This window comes from Eubalaena glacialis, chromosome 2 (assembly GCF_028564815.1).
Source record: "Eubalaena glacialis isolate mEubGla1 chromosome 2, mEubGla1.1.hap2.+ XY, whole genome shotgun sequence".
NCBI classification, from domain to species: Eukaryota; Metazoa; Chordata; class Mammalia; order Artiodactyla; family Balaenidae; genus Eubalaena; species Eubalaena glacialis.
The window spans coordinates 18849221-18862798 of NC_083717.1; positions in this window are offsets into that span (position 1 = coordinate 18849221).

A 13578-nucleotide genomic window follows, 5' to 3' on the forward strand; every position below is an offset into this window, starting at 1 on the left:
TTGTTGCCCTTGCTGTTGAAGTCAGATCCAAAAAAAACATTGCCAAGATGGATGTCAAGGAGCTTACAGCTTATACTTTCTTCTTTCTTTATTTATTTTTGGCCGCACTGCAGCATGTGTGATCCTAGTTCCCCGACTAGGGATCGAACCTCTGCCCCCTGTATTGGAAGGGCAGAGTCTTAACCACTAGACCACCAGGGAAGACCTGGCTTATGCTTTCTTCTAGGAGTTCTATGGTTTCAGGTCTTACATTCAAGTCTTTAATCCATTTTGAGTTAATTTTTGTGTGTGCTGTAAGATAGTAGTCTAATTTCATCCTTTTGCATGTAGGCTTCCAGTTTTCCCAACCCCATTTTTTTTAACTTTATTGAAGAATAGTTGATTTACAATGTTGTGTTAATTTCTTCTGTACAGCAAAGTGACTCAGTTTTATATATATGTGTGTGTGTATATATATATATTCTTTTCCATTATGGTTTGTCACAGAATATTGAATATAGTTCCCTGTGCTATACAGTATGACCTTGTTGTTTATCCCCAACACCATTTATAGAAAGGCCGTCCTTTCCCCATTGTATATTCTTGTTTCCTTTGTTGTTTATTTCTGGCCTCTCTATTCTGTTTCATTGATCTATGTGTCTGTTTTTATGCCAATACCATACCATTTTGATTCCTGTAGCTTTGTAACATAGTTTGAAATCACAACACATGATGTCTCCAGCTTTCTTCTTCTTTCTCAAGATTGCTTTGGCTATCTGGGATCTTTGTCAGTTCCATAGAAATTTTAGGATTATTTGTGCTGTTCCTGTGAAAAATGCCATTGGAATTTTGACAGGGATTGCATTAAATCTATGGATTGCTTTGGGTAGTATGAACATTTTAACAATATTAATTCTTCCAATCCATGAGCATAGATTGAATCTTATTTTGCACCTTAGGCTGACTGGAAGTCACCCTCTGGCAGCATCTTTTAAAGTATGAAAATATATACAGTCTTGTGGGACTGCAATTGTAAACCCTGCTGGCCTCCAGACAAGGTGATATTGAGGTGTCATCTTGGCAAAGTTGCAAAATCTGGGACTCCAGATGAATGGATAAGCTTCTTTCTGGGAGGTACTGGTGAGCTGTAGCAAGGCCAGGGAAGAGCACAAAGATGGCCTCTGTTCTTTGACAGCACCTCTGTAGCCGCTAGATGTGTGGTAAACCTGCCCATCAGGCTGAGGCTCCAGGACAAGTAAATAGGCCTTTTTCACAGGAAGACTGAGGGTGTGTTTCAGTCGCTATCTGCTATCTGTGCCATGCCCTGGGGGTGGTAGCATGCCAAGAATTGTCTCTCTGATTGTTTTAGTCCCATGGGGTCCATAAACGCAAGCCCCTCCCACCAACACCAGAGCCAGTCACTCAAGGGGCATCCCCTGGGTGGACTCCGTGCACCACACCAGCTTTAGAGGTGCCGCAGTAGAGCACCAAGGTGGGGCACATTGCTGGCACTAGCAAGGTAGAGCAAGAGTGCAAAAATGGCACCCACCAGTGCCTCTGTCCCCAGAGAGAGTCCCAACAGGCCCTTGCCCCAGTGACAGACGATTTATGATAAGCAAATGAATCTCCTTCACATATGGTCTAGGTGCTTTTCAAATCACTGCTTTTGCACTGGGTCCCAAGGTGAGTGAGTTTGCACTTGAACCCTTTAGGAGCAGAGTCTCAACTCCCTACAGCCTTTTGGGCCTCCTGGAGGTAAGCCCCATTGGTTTTCAAAGCCAGATGTTCTGGTGGCTCATCTCTCTGATACTGGTCCCAAGGGCTGTGGTGCCTGATGTGGGGTGTGAACCCCTTGCTCCTTAGGGAGAAGCTCCATCCTTGTGAGATCCTTCCCGATTGTGGGTCACCACACTGTGGGTGGAGTATTTGCCTCTCCTGCCCATCTCAGTGTGGTTCTTTTATCCTTTGTTGTGCAGGAGCTATGCAGCTAGTTTTCAGATCTTTTTCAGAGGGGTTCCATGTAGCTGGGGATTTGGTGTGTCCGTGGGAGGAGGTGAGTTCAGGATCTTCCTACGCCGCTGTGTTGAACTGCCTCCTCAATTCCATTTTTAAAAACAGAAAGCACAAATTGTGTAAAAATTTGTGGGAAGAAAAACAGAAAATTGAAATATTATGTCTCCTAGTGTAATGCTTTACATTAATTAAGAAAATTATTTTTCACCTTTAGTGGTAGAATAATTAAATCCAGCATACAGAGAGTACTAGACTAGAAGAGTCCTAAGTTTACTTTCAGATTCCACATTTCACAATTCTATGTATAGGCTTTACCTATCTGTGCTAGGAAAGAATATATAAATTATAAAGGTGACGATTGATATTTGAAAAGAAAAACAACTTAAGCTATAGCACTTGATCTTAGAATAGACATTTTTCAAACATTTTGAAATGTGTTAGAAGTATATATATACATTATGAACAGTAAATTTTATGTAAGAAGAGACATAAACAGAAGTCCAAAAATCCAATATTTATTTGTTTAATGTGTTTTACAAGTTTTTTAAAAAGCAAGCATATTTATACATTTAAACAGTCTCATTTATTAGAAAAGATTAACACTACCTGAATTTGAAACTAGTCCAGAACAGTCAAAGTTTGCTCAGAGATGCAAGTTTACCTCCCTGAGTGCAAATTTGATTTTGAAAATAAGGTCAGAAAACAGTGCAATTACAACATATTTGATAGTTTTGGAATACCTGCTTTTAATGGGCTAATACTTTCCAATATTATCTCCTGCTACCAACCCAATTTATCCTGTTACTAAACTTTTAACTATTTCTAGACACATCAGGCCCTTTAATGACTCTTTGCATTTGGGAATAAAGATATTCCCTCTCTCAGGAATATCTTTACTCTTCTCTAAGAGTGAAAGTTTTATTCATCCTACAAGACTGTATCCTCCCAACCTCCTACCACTACCATCAAGCTGAACTAGTATTGTTATTCATACTTCTATATGAACACCTTCCCTTTCATACTGTAACATACCTATTCACATGTAGGTCATCCTTACTATATGTCAGGCACTGTGAAGGATCTGAGAATTTATACTAGGAAGCAGATAAGTTGCCACAGTTTCATGGATGCTGTCAGAAGACACAAAAACTCCTGGGTCAGAGACAAGGGACTTTGTTATGTACATCATCACAGCAGGAAGCATGAGCTTCATGTTCACACTAGTTTCCCATGTCCCTCCCAACAAGTGCCATAGAGGTGACATGAAGCAGCCCAGGTGATCGTTGAGCGCATAGTGGGTTTGTGTTATATCTCAGGAACCCTGAGATTAGGAATCTCAAATCTTCAATAAGCAGTGGCTTTATAATGGACTGTTTGCTATACAACATCCTTGATAACATAGTCTGCAGCAAAAGTAGTCAGTGCCTCTGTCTGCAAGATGAGCAGAAATGTGAGAGACCCATGGGGAAAATCTGCCAACACTATATTGAAAAGCTATTGAACAACTATTCTATGCAAAACACTAGAGAATATATAAGAAGGCAGAAACATGTCTAATGGGACACTCAGTAAATGTTAATTGCATGAATGAATGATTTGAATAAATGGGAAATTACTGGGCCATATGGATCTATGTATTTCCACAGCAGACGTTCGTCTCTCTAATTCTATATTCTTATTTAGCAATCTAATGTTCTTGATTTCGGAAGTAAGCTTTGGAATCAATTATTAAATTAATTTTCTGATTGGAAATGGGCCTCACGTGAATCTGGTTAGCATTAGCCAGTTAACCTGAGGAACTTATAATTCCTAGACAGTAGTTAAAAAGAGACTTTGTGCTCTGGCGCCTGCCTCATTGTCTAGCCTTGGTTGCTCTGTCTGTCTGTGTGTACTCCATGCTCCGGCCACATTGGTGCTCTTGCACTTCCTCAGATGCCAAACTCCTTCGTAATGCAGAGCCTTTCCACAAGCATCCCTTGCCCAGAACAATTCTGTACTGACTCTTCTCCAAGATAACTTCTACCATCCTTCAAGATTTAGCTTAAAAGTTTCTTGTTCAGGAGAGCCAACCTGCTCCTTAGACTTGATCGGGTTCCTGTTTCACGTCCTTATAATTTTTTGTACTTTTCTTTATAATCCTTATCACAAGTGTAATCAAGTAATTATTTGCATGATTGTTTATTTAATGTCTGTCTCCCCCAATTGACAATTGGTAGTGTCTTTAGCATTTTCTATGTATAGTGTCATGTCATCTGCAAACAGTGACAGTTTTTCTTCTTCTTTCCTAATTTGGATTCTTTTTATTTCTTTTTCTTCTCTGATTGCCGTGGCTGGGACTTCCAAAACTATGTTGAATAAAAGAGGCAAGAGTGGGCATCCTTGTCTTGTTCCTGATCTTAGAGGAAATGCTTTCAGCTTTTCACTATTGAGTATGATGTTAGCTGTGGGTTTGTCATATATGGCCTTTATTATGTTGAGGTAAGTTCCCTCTATGCCCAATTTCTGGAGAGTTTTTATCATAAATGGGTGTTGAATAGAGCAGCTGCTTTTGACATTGGTAGTAGCACAGCTAGAGTTCAGCTTATTGTTCTCATTTTAGCACACCAAAGGGAATAGTTTCTAATTAGAGGGAGTAGACATAATAGAGCACAAGAAACAGGAGATCTGTTTTGTAGCTGTAACATCACACAATTCATTTAAATGTCTGTGCCTCAGTAATAAAATAAGAAACTTGAACTAGGTGACATTCAACGTTATTTCCAGTCCAAATTGTTGAAATTCCATAAAACCTAAAGTGAATAATGCTATCTATTATGGGAAAGAACTAGTTGTAAAACCAGTATGAAAAGCTCTCTAATCAGTATGAAAACCTCTCTTGATATTTTTTCATTCAGTGTCTAACCTGTTGGATTTTTGCAAATGATCTAAGCCAGAAACCAATGAGCTTTCCGAGTAGTCCCACCCAAAATCTACTTGACTCAAGACCTTTTCATTCAGCCTGTCTGAACTAACATTGACCTCATATTCTGTCCCCCATTCATCCTTCCTCCTCTATTTATTCTAAAACTTCACGGTAAAATGTAACCTCACCAGATCTGGGATTGGAAGGGTCATCTTTAAGAAAAAGAATATAAAATTACAAATTAAAAAAATGTTAGAGCCCCACAGAGGGCCTGGGAAAGGAAATTCAAGATTCATTAACGTTATGGTAAATCATTTCTGTCTCTGACATCTGGAAGAGGTTAAATACAGTCTATTAGCTGTACAAAAACAATGTTACTACGACACAAACATACATACACATTTACGAAACACACACAGCCCAGAAGGTGGTGCAAGACATTTCTTTACTTTTCCCATTGAGCTCAGCCTCTTGACTTTCTGGTCTCCTTCTCTTTTCTTTCCTGCCCTTTTTGCTTTCTCAGTCTTTTTGACTCCTCATTTTTCTCGGTTGCCTAGAACCTTGGTGTGGTGGGGAAGAAGGGATTGCTGGCCTTCTTTTCTAGTTCTTAGTTGTGCTAAAGATAGGTGAAATTTTAGGAAAGCATAGTAATGTGCAAATACTAGGCACTCAATAAATCAATGTCAAATTAATTCAATTTGTAGGTCATTGCAGAATCAAGATTCTTAAAGATATACTCAGGTTCCAGAAATGAAACAAACAGCATGACATTTAACAAGGGTTAAATGTGATGGCCTGGATTTAGGTTACAAAAAAATTAAATAATTATATCCAATAAAGGGAGTACAATTAATGTTAGTCACAAGCTTTATGAAAAGCCATGAACCTGGATCCTGAAAGAAGCAGTCTCCTTAAATTAAAAAAAAAAAAAAACACCATAAGAAAAAAAAATTTCACACGCAAAATGAGATGTTGGCATGAGACAATGTATTTTATATGTAGAGAGTTATGAAAGATGAGAAAAAAAACATATCCTCAACAATTATTGAAACAAAGAATTAAAGGCTTAGAGGGCTGGAGGCTAAATCAAAATGTGTGGGTTTGCTCTTATCATTATAACTCTTTCTGGCAATAAAGAAAAGGATAAAATATATCTGCATTGCCTTTACATGGTTTTGAAAGCAGAGTGGTTATGACCTGAAAAGGAATTTATAGGAAATGGGTTTGAAAGCAGGCTGAAGGTCAAGATTTTAGAGACAAGGGTAGGTTACTTCAAGCACTTCCCATAATTGCCAATAGATATTTATAAAGTACATCTAGAAAGATATATTCAAAAACTACATAAGTGTAGCCTCTGGAGAGAACTGGGGGCATAGAGACAGGAGAGAGTTGTACTTTTCATGGTATGCCCTCTGGTGTCATCAAAATTATGTACCATGTTCATATATTATCTATTGAAAAATTATTAATAAAAAAGTAGGAGACCTGATTCCTACTCGCAATAAGTTTGTTGCTCCTTTTTGTGTACTTGTAATCTCTGAGATTACCTTGAATTTAGCACTTACCATAGGTCATTGTAACTATTTAGGGGGAAGTGAAGAGTTCATGAGATTTGTGTGTTTGGAAGAGAACACTTTAGCCTCCGTATGGAGAACTAAAGGGAGGCCAAAATGGATGCAGTCTGAACAGTTTAAAAATTATTGCACTTGCCTAAGAGAGAACTGACTAGGATAGTGGAGGGAAAGACAGGGAGAAATGGAAGATTTGGGAGATGGGTAGATGGCTTTGACATTGGAGTTGAAGGAGAAGAAAGTTATCAAGGACGAATCCTAGATTCCAGGTTTGTGAATTTATCAGTTATCTGTTGCTGTGCAACAAATTATCCCCAAACTCACTGGCTTAAAAGAATAAATATTTACTTTCTCCCAGGTTCTGTGGGTCAGGCATTTCAGAGGGGCTTGGCTGAATGGTTCCTGCTTGGGGTTTCTCACGAGATTTCAGTCAAGATACTGGCCTGGGCTCCAGTCACTGAAGGGCTGACTGGCTGGAGGATCTGTTTCTGGGCTCACCCGCGTTGCTGTTGGCAGAAGGCCTCAGTCCCTCCATGACTGCTGGGAGGAGGCCTTGTTTCCATGTGGTCCGTGTGGCCTCTCCATAGGACTGCCTGAGTCTCCTTAGAACTTGTCAGTTGTCACAAAGGTGGTCAATATTTATTGAATTAATTAAAAAAAAAACAAAAACCTAAACACTTCAACCAGGCCAAATTATACACGAATTTACACATCCTTCTTTCATTCACTGATTCACCGTGTTGTTATTGCATACCTACTATGTGTCATGTAATGTTCTAGGTGCCAGGCACGGCATTCATAGGGTCCTGGCCTCAATGAACTTACATTCTAGTGAGGAGAGGCAGGTAATAACCAGGTAAACAAATGAAAAAGATCATTTAAATCTAGCAATTAATAAAGAAAATTAAACACAGTAATGGAATAAAGTGATGGGGGTAATGTGTTAGCTAAGACAATTAGCAAAGGCCTCTCTGAACAGAGAAGGTGCCAGTCACACAATGATCTACAGAACAAGATTTCCAGGCAGAGGAAACAGCAAATGAAAAAAGCCTGAAGAAGAGATGAGTTTGGTGTGTTTGTGGACTAGGAAGACAGCCAGTATGATCAGAGCACAGCGAGCAAAGAGGAGAGTATTACAGCATGAAATTGAAAAGGAAGACAAAGACCAGGTCTTGTAGGACCTTGTACACTACGGTAAGAAGTTTAGATTTCATTTTAACCACATTAGGAAATCTTCGGAGGCTTTTAAGCATGGGTAACAATATGATTTGGTTTACCATATTTTGAAAATTCACTAGGTTGTAGAAGGGTGTATTGGATTTCTAGGACTGCCTCAACAAAAATACAATGAACTGGGTTGCCTTAAACAACAGAAATTTGTTTTCTCAGTTTTGGAGGCCGGAAATCCAAGATCAAGGAGCCGGTGGGTTGGTTTCCTCTGAGGGCCATAAAGGGAGCATCTGTTCCAGGCCCCTCTCCTTGGCTTGCAGATGGCTTCCTGTCTCTTCGCACGTTCACCCCTCTGTGCACACACTCCTGGGATCTCTCCCTCTTCTTACGAGAATACCAGTCATATAGGATTAGGTCCCCATGCTAAGGGCCTCATTTTAATTTAATCACCTCTTTAAAGACCTTATCTGCAAACATGATTACATTCAGAGGTAATGGGGGTTGGGACATCGACATATGAATCTGAGTGGGGAGACACAATTCAGTCCGTAACAGGGGGCAAGAATGGAAACAGAGAGACCAGTTAGGATATTATCGCAATGTCTCAGCAAGAGATGCTAGTGTCTTGGATTAGGGCTTTTAGTATAGAAGATAGTAAGAAGTGGATGGATTAGGGAATTATTTTGGAGGTAGCATGAATGGGTTTGCCACTTCTAAGTGAGAGAAAGAAAAACCTCAGGTATTATAATCAGATTTTTGGCCTAAGCAATGAGTTTGCCATGTGCTGAGATAAAGAAGACTTTTCCTTAGACTTTATTGCTCTCCTGGGCAAGTCTGAGATGATTCTGTTTACTCTTTATATTAAAATGGGTATTAATGTAAAGAGTATTACCTTTGGATATTGCCTTTTCAGAACATGGCAAAAAAGACTTTGGCCCATGATTTCTTTTTCACAGCCTCCTAACCATAAATAAAGGAAATTTAAAAAACCTGGTCAGTAAAACCTGAAATTATTATTCTTCCAGAAGAAAACATACAAGAAAAATCTTTGTTCTTTAGGCAAAGATTTCTTAGGTATGACACTGAAGGCTTGATCCATAAAATAACAAATTAATAGACTGGATTTCATCAAAGTTAAAAACTTCTCTTCAAAATCCATTATTAGGATAATAAAGATACAAGCTGAGACAGGGAGGAAGTACTTGCAAAACACACATATAACAAGGACTTTCATCCAGAATGTGTAAATAATTCTCAAAGGTCAATAGTAAGAAAATTTAAAAACCAATTAAAAAATGAGCAAAGACACTTCACCAAAGATATAGAGAGGGAAAATGAGCACATGAAACATTACTCAACTTAACATCCTTATCCCTGGGGAAATGCAAATAAAAATGACAGTGAGATACCTCAGTGCACCTACAGAATGGCTAATTGTAACATAATAAGAAATATTATATGGTCACTGCCCCTGGTTCCTGACACAGAGTTCCTAAGTCCCTTGGAATTTCCTGAGTGATAGAAGCATCTTTTTTTAAAAATTAATTTTCATCAGAGTATAGTTACTTTACAATGTTGTGTTAGTTTCTGCTGTACAGCAAAGTGAGTCAGCTATACATATACATATATCCCCTCTTTTTTGGATTTCCTTCCCATTTAGGTCACCACAGAGCACTGAGTAGAGTTCCCTGTGCTATACAGTAGGTTCTCATTAGTTACCTATTTTATACATAGTATCAATAGTGTATATATGTCAATAGCTAGGACATGGAAGCAACCTAAATGTCCATCAACAGAGAAGTGGATAAAGAAGATGTGGTACATATATACTGGGCTGGCCAAAAGTTCATTCGGGTTTTTCAGTAAGGTGGTACGGAAAAACCTGAACGAACTTTTTGGCCAACCCAATACAATGGAATATTACTCGGCCGTAAAAAGTAGAAGCATCTTTTGTTCTAATGAAGTAACTCTTGGTGGCCTCCTGGATAGCTTCAGGATCGGGTCTGGTCACCCGAAAGACCAAGCCATGACTTGAAGCTTGGAACTTTCAGCTTCCAGGGAGGAAAGGGAGCTGGTGTTTACCTGCATGATGCAGCCTCCTTAAAATCTCTAAACTATGGGATTCTGAGAGCTTCCAGGTTGGTGGACACATCCATGTGCTGGGGGGGTGGCACACCCCAACTCCAAGGGACAGAAGCTCCTGCACTTGGGACCCTTCCAGACCTATGTATCTCTTCATCTAGCTTCGTCTAGCTATTCATCTGTATCCTTTACAATAAACCAATAAACATAAGTTAAAAAAAAAAAAACCCGACTATCCATAGGGACTGCATGAATCTTCAAGCTATTGTATTTGTAAGGTTTCTTTTTTTCTTTCTTTTTTTTTTTAAACATCTTTATTGGAGTATAATTGCTTTACAATGGTGTGTTAGTTTCTGCTGTATAACAAAGTGAATCAGCTATATGCGTACGTATATCCCAATATCCCCTCCCTCTTGCATCTTCCTCCCACCCTCCCTATCTCACCCCTCTAGGTGGTCACAAAGCACCAAGCTGATCTCCCTGTGCTATGCGGCTGCTTCCCACTAGCTATCTATTTTACATTTGCTAGTGTATATATGTCAGTGTTACTCTCTCACTTTGTCCCAGCTTACCCATCCCCCTCCCCGTGTCCTCAAGTCCATTCTCTACGTCTGCATCTTTATTCCTGTCTTGCCCCTAGGTTCATCAGAACCTTTTTTTTTTTTTTTAGATTCTATATATATGTGTTAGCATATGGTATTTGTTTTTCTCTAACTTACTTCACTCTATATGACAGACTCTAGGTCCATCCACCTCACTACAAATAACTCAATTTCGTTTCTTTTTATGGTTAATATTCCATTGTATATATGTGCCACATCTTCTTGTAAGGTTTCTTTTACCATTTAAATGAATGCTTCCAAATTCTGCATGCTTACAACTCAGATTCAGAAGTCCCCAAGTGAATCTATACACAGCCAGTCTTAGGAACCAGTACTGAATTATAAGTTGTCGTGCCTGGGTGTGGGAATGGCTGGGTTTCCCAATCATAATTTTCTAGTCTCTGTTAAAAAAATGTTGCATTTTATTTTAGGAAAATGAAGTATCCACATGATGGCACTATAACCTACAAAATAAGAGGCTGTCAATTTATGAAGAGCAAGAACTTGGTAAATTCTAGTTAAAGTACTTATTATTGATGGAGCATGCATAAAAATAAGGCATTTTAAATACAAAATAATATGGATATCGTTTCCCTTGTGTTTTACAGAGACACACTGGCTAATCTCTCACTTCAAGTGCATTTTTTAACATTTTTTCCTGTTCATTGGATAACAGGATCTTAGTCCTCATCTTTTTAGAAAAGTTATTAATCATCGCTAGCACATGGCCCTCAACTTGAATAAGTAGAACAAAAGCAAACAAACAGGTATTTAAGAGCCTAATATGCAACTGTGTTGGGAGCTACTTAATGCATCACCCATAATATAATTTCTTCCTATTTTTGAGTCTGAGGAATAATTCAGAAGTTATTAGGGAAACAGTGTTGAATAAGACAGATGTCATCATGGAGTTTATATTCTGGCAGGGGAGATAGGCTTTAAATACACGTTGACATAATTACTTAATTAAAATTATAAGTGCTACCAAAGAGAAGTCTAAGTAAAATGAAAGCATATAAATGGTTAAAGGAGCTGAATCCAGTGTGCCAAGTAAAGGGAAGCTTCACTGAAGAAGATACAATGAGCTAAGCCCTGAAGGATGAATAGAAATTAACTAGGCAAAAGAAAGGGAAAAGCATTACAGTCAGCGGGAATGGCACGGGCATGTGCAAAGGGCCTGAAGCGGCTCGTCCAGGAACTGAGAGCATGAAAAATCCATCCTATCTTGATTTTCACGAGTCAAGAGTTAGTTCAGGACATTTTATTACCAATTCATTAATCTCTGAATTTGAACTATATCGAATTTATAGATGGACTATATTCTAAAAGTTTGATGAAAAATTAACTGTTTAGAAGGAAAAATATTTTTCCATGACAAAAATAGTAGAAATAATAGTACCATGAAGCCTATTTAAGCCATAATGTAATCACTGTTGACTGTTTTCCTTGAATGAAGTCTCCATAGTTTTTTTTTTTATTTAATTGACCTTTTATAAAATAACTAGCCTATTCCCTTCAAAATATCAAGGTTAAGAAAGAAAAGGTTGGGGACTTCCCTGGTGGCGCAGTGGTTAAGAATCCTCCTGCCAATGCAGGGGACACGGGTTCGAGCCCTGGTCCGGGAAGATCCCACATGCTGTGGAGCAACTAAGCCCGTGGGCCACAACTACTGAGCCTGCGCTCTAGAGCAAGTAAGCCACAATACTGAGCCCATGCGCCTAGAGCCTATGCTTCCCAACGAGAAGCCACCGCAATGAAAAGCCCGCGCACCGCAACGAAGAGTAGCCCCCACTAGCCACAACTAGAGAAAGCCCGCGCGCAGCAAAGAAGAGTCAACACAGCCAAAAATAAATAAATAAAATTAATTTTAAAAAAAAGAAAGAAAGAAAAGGTTGAGGAACAGTTCCAGAATAAGGAGACATAAACAGAGACATAAACAGAGTCAACACAGCCAAAAATAAATAAATAAAATTAATTTAGGGCTTCCCTGGTGGCGCAGTGGTTAAGAATCCACCTGCCAATGCAGGGGACAGGGGTTCGAGCCCTGGTCCGGGAAGATCCCACATGCCGCGGAGCAACTAAGCCCGTGCGTCACAACTACTGAGCCTGCGCTCTAGAGCCCACGAGCCACAACTACTGAGGCCGCGTGCCACAATTACTGAAGCCCGCACACCTAGAGCCCGTGCTCCGCAACAAGAGAAGGCACCGCAATGAGAAGCCCGTGCACCGCAACGAAGAGTAGCCCCTGCTCGCCGCAACTAGAGAAAGCCCGCGCAGCAATGAAGACCCAACAGAGCCAAAAATAAAATAAATAAAATAAAAAAAAAAAAAAAAAAAATTAATTTAAAAAAAAAGAAAGAAAGAAAAGGTTGAGGAACAGTTCCAGAATAAGGAGACATAAACAGAGAAGTGCAATGCATGAATCCATATGGGATCATGGATGGGAGAAGACGGCTATTGAGAATAATGTTGGGAAAATTGATAAGATTTGAATATGAGCTGCAGATCAAGACTGGGATACTGTGATAGGAGCGAGCCACCCATCTTGGGCACAGAATTTATGATGGCACAAAAACTCAGTAATCAAAATAAATGACATTTGAATATAATATTTAAAAAATAAAATTTAATGCAAAAATCCAAGATGAACAAAGTATCAAAATTTTAAATTACAAAATTTTTTCTGATTTTTCCTTTTGCCATAGGCTCCAATATGACTTAGGTAAACACTGATGATATCAATGTTAAATTACCTGATTTTGCCAACTGTTCCATGTTTAAGAGAATATACTTTTAGAAAATATATAATGAAAAAAACTGACATAAAGGGTCATGATATCTCTTCTTGTGGAAGGATTCAAAATGACCCTCAAAGATGTATTAAATTGCTGATCTCTAGAACATTTGAATATTACCTTCTATGGTTAAAGATGTGATTATGTTAAAGATCTAGAGAGAAAGAGGACATCCTGGGTTCTAAATGCAATCACGTGTATCCTTATAAGAGAGAGCCAGATAGAGTTTTAGTAAAGAAGCAGCAGCAGCAATGTGACTAAGGTGGCAGAAACTGGAATGATGCCATCACAAGGCAAGGAATGCTGGTGCCACCGAAAACTACAAGAGGCAACGGGTTCTCCTCTAGAACATCTGTAGGGAACACAATACTGCCGAGACCGTCATTTTGGATGGATTTCTACCCTCCAGAACTGTGAGAGAATAAATTTCTATTATTTTAAACTATCAAGTTGAGTTTTGGTTT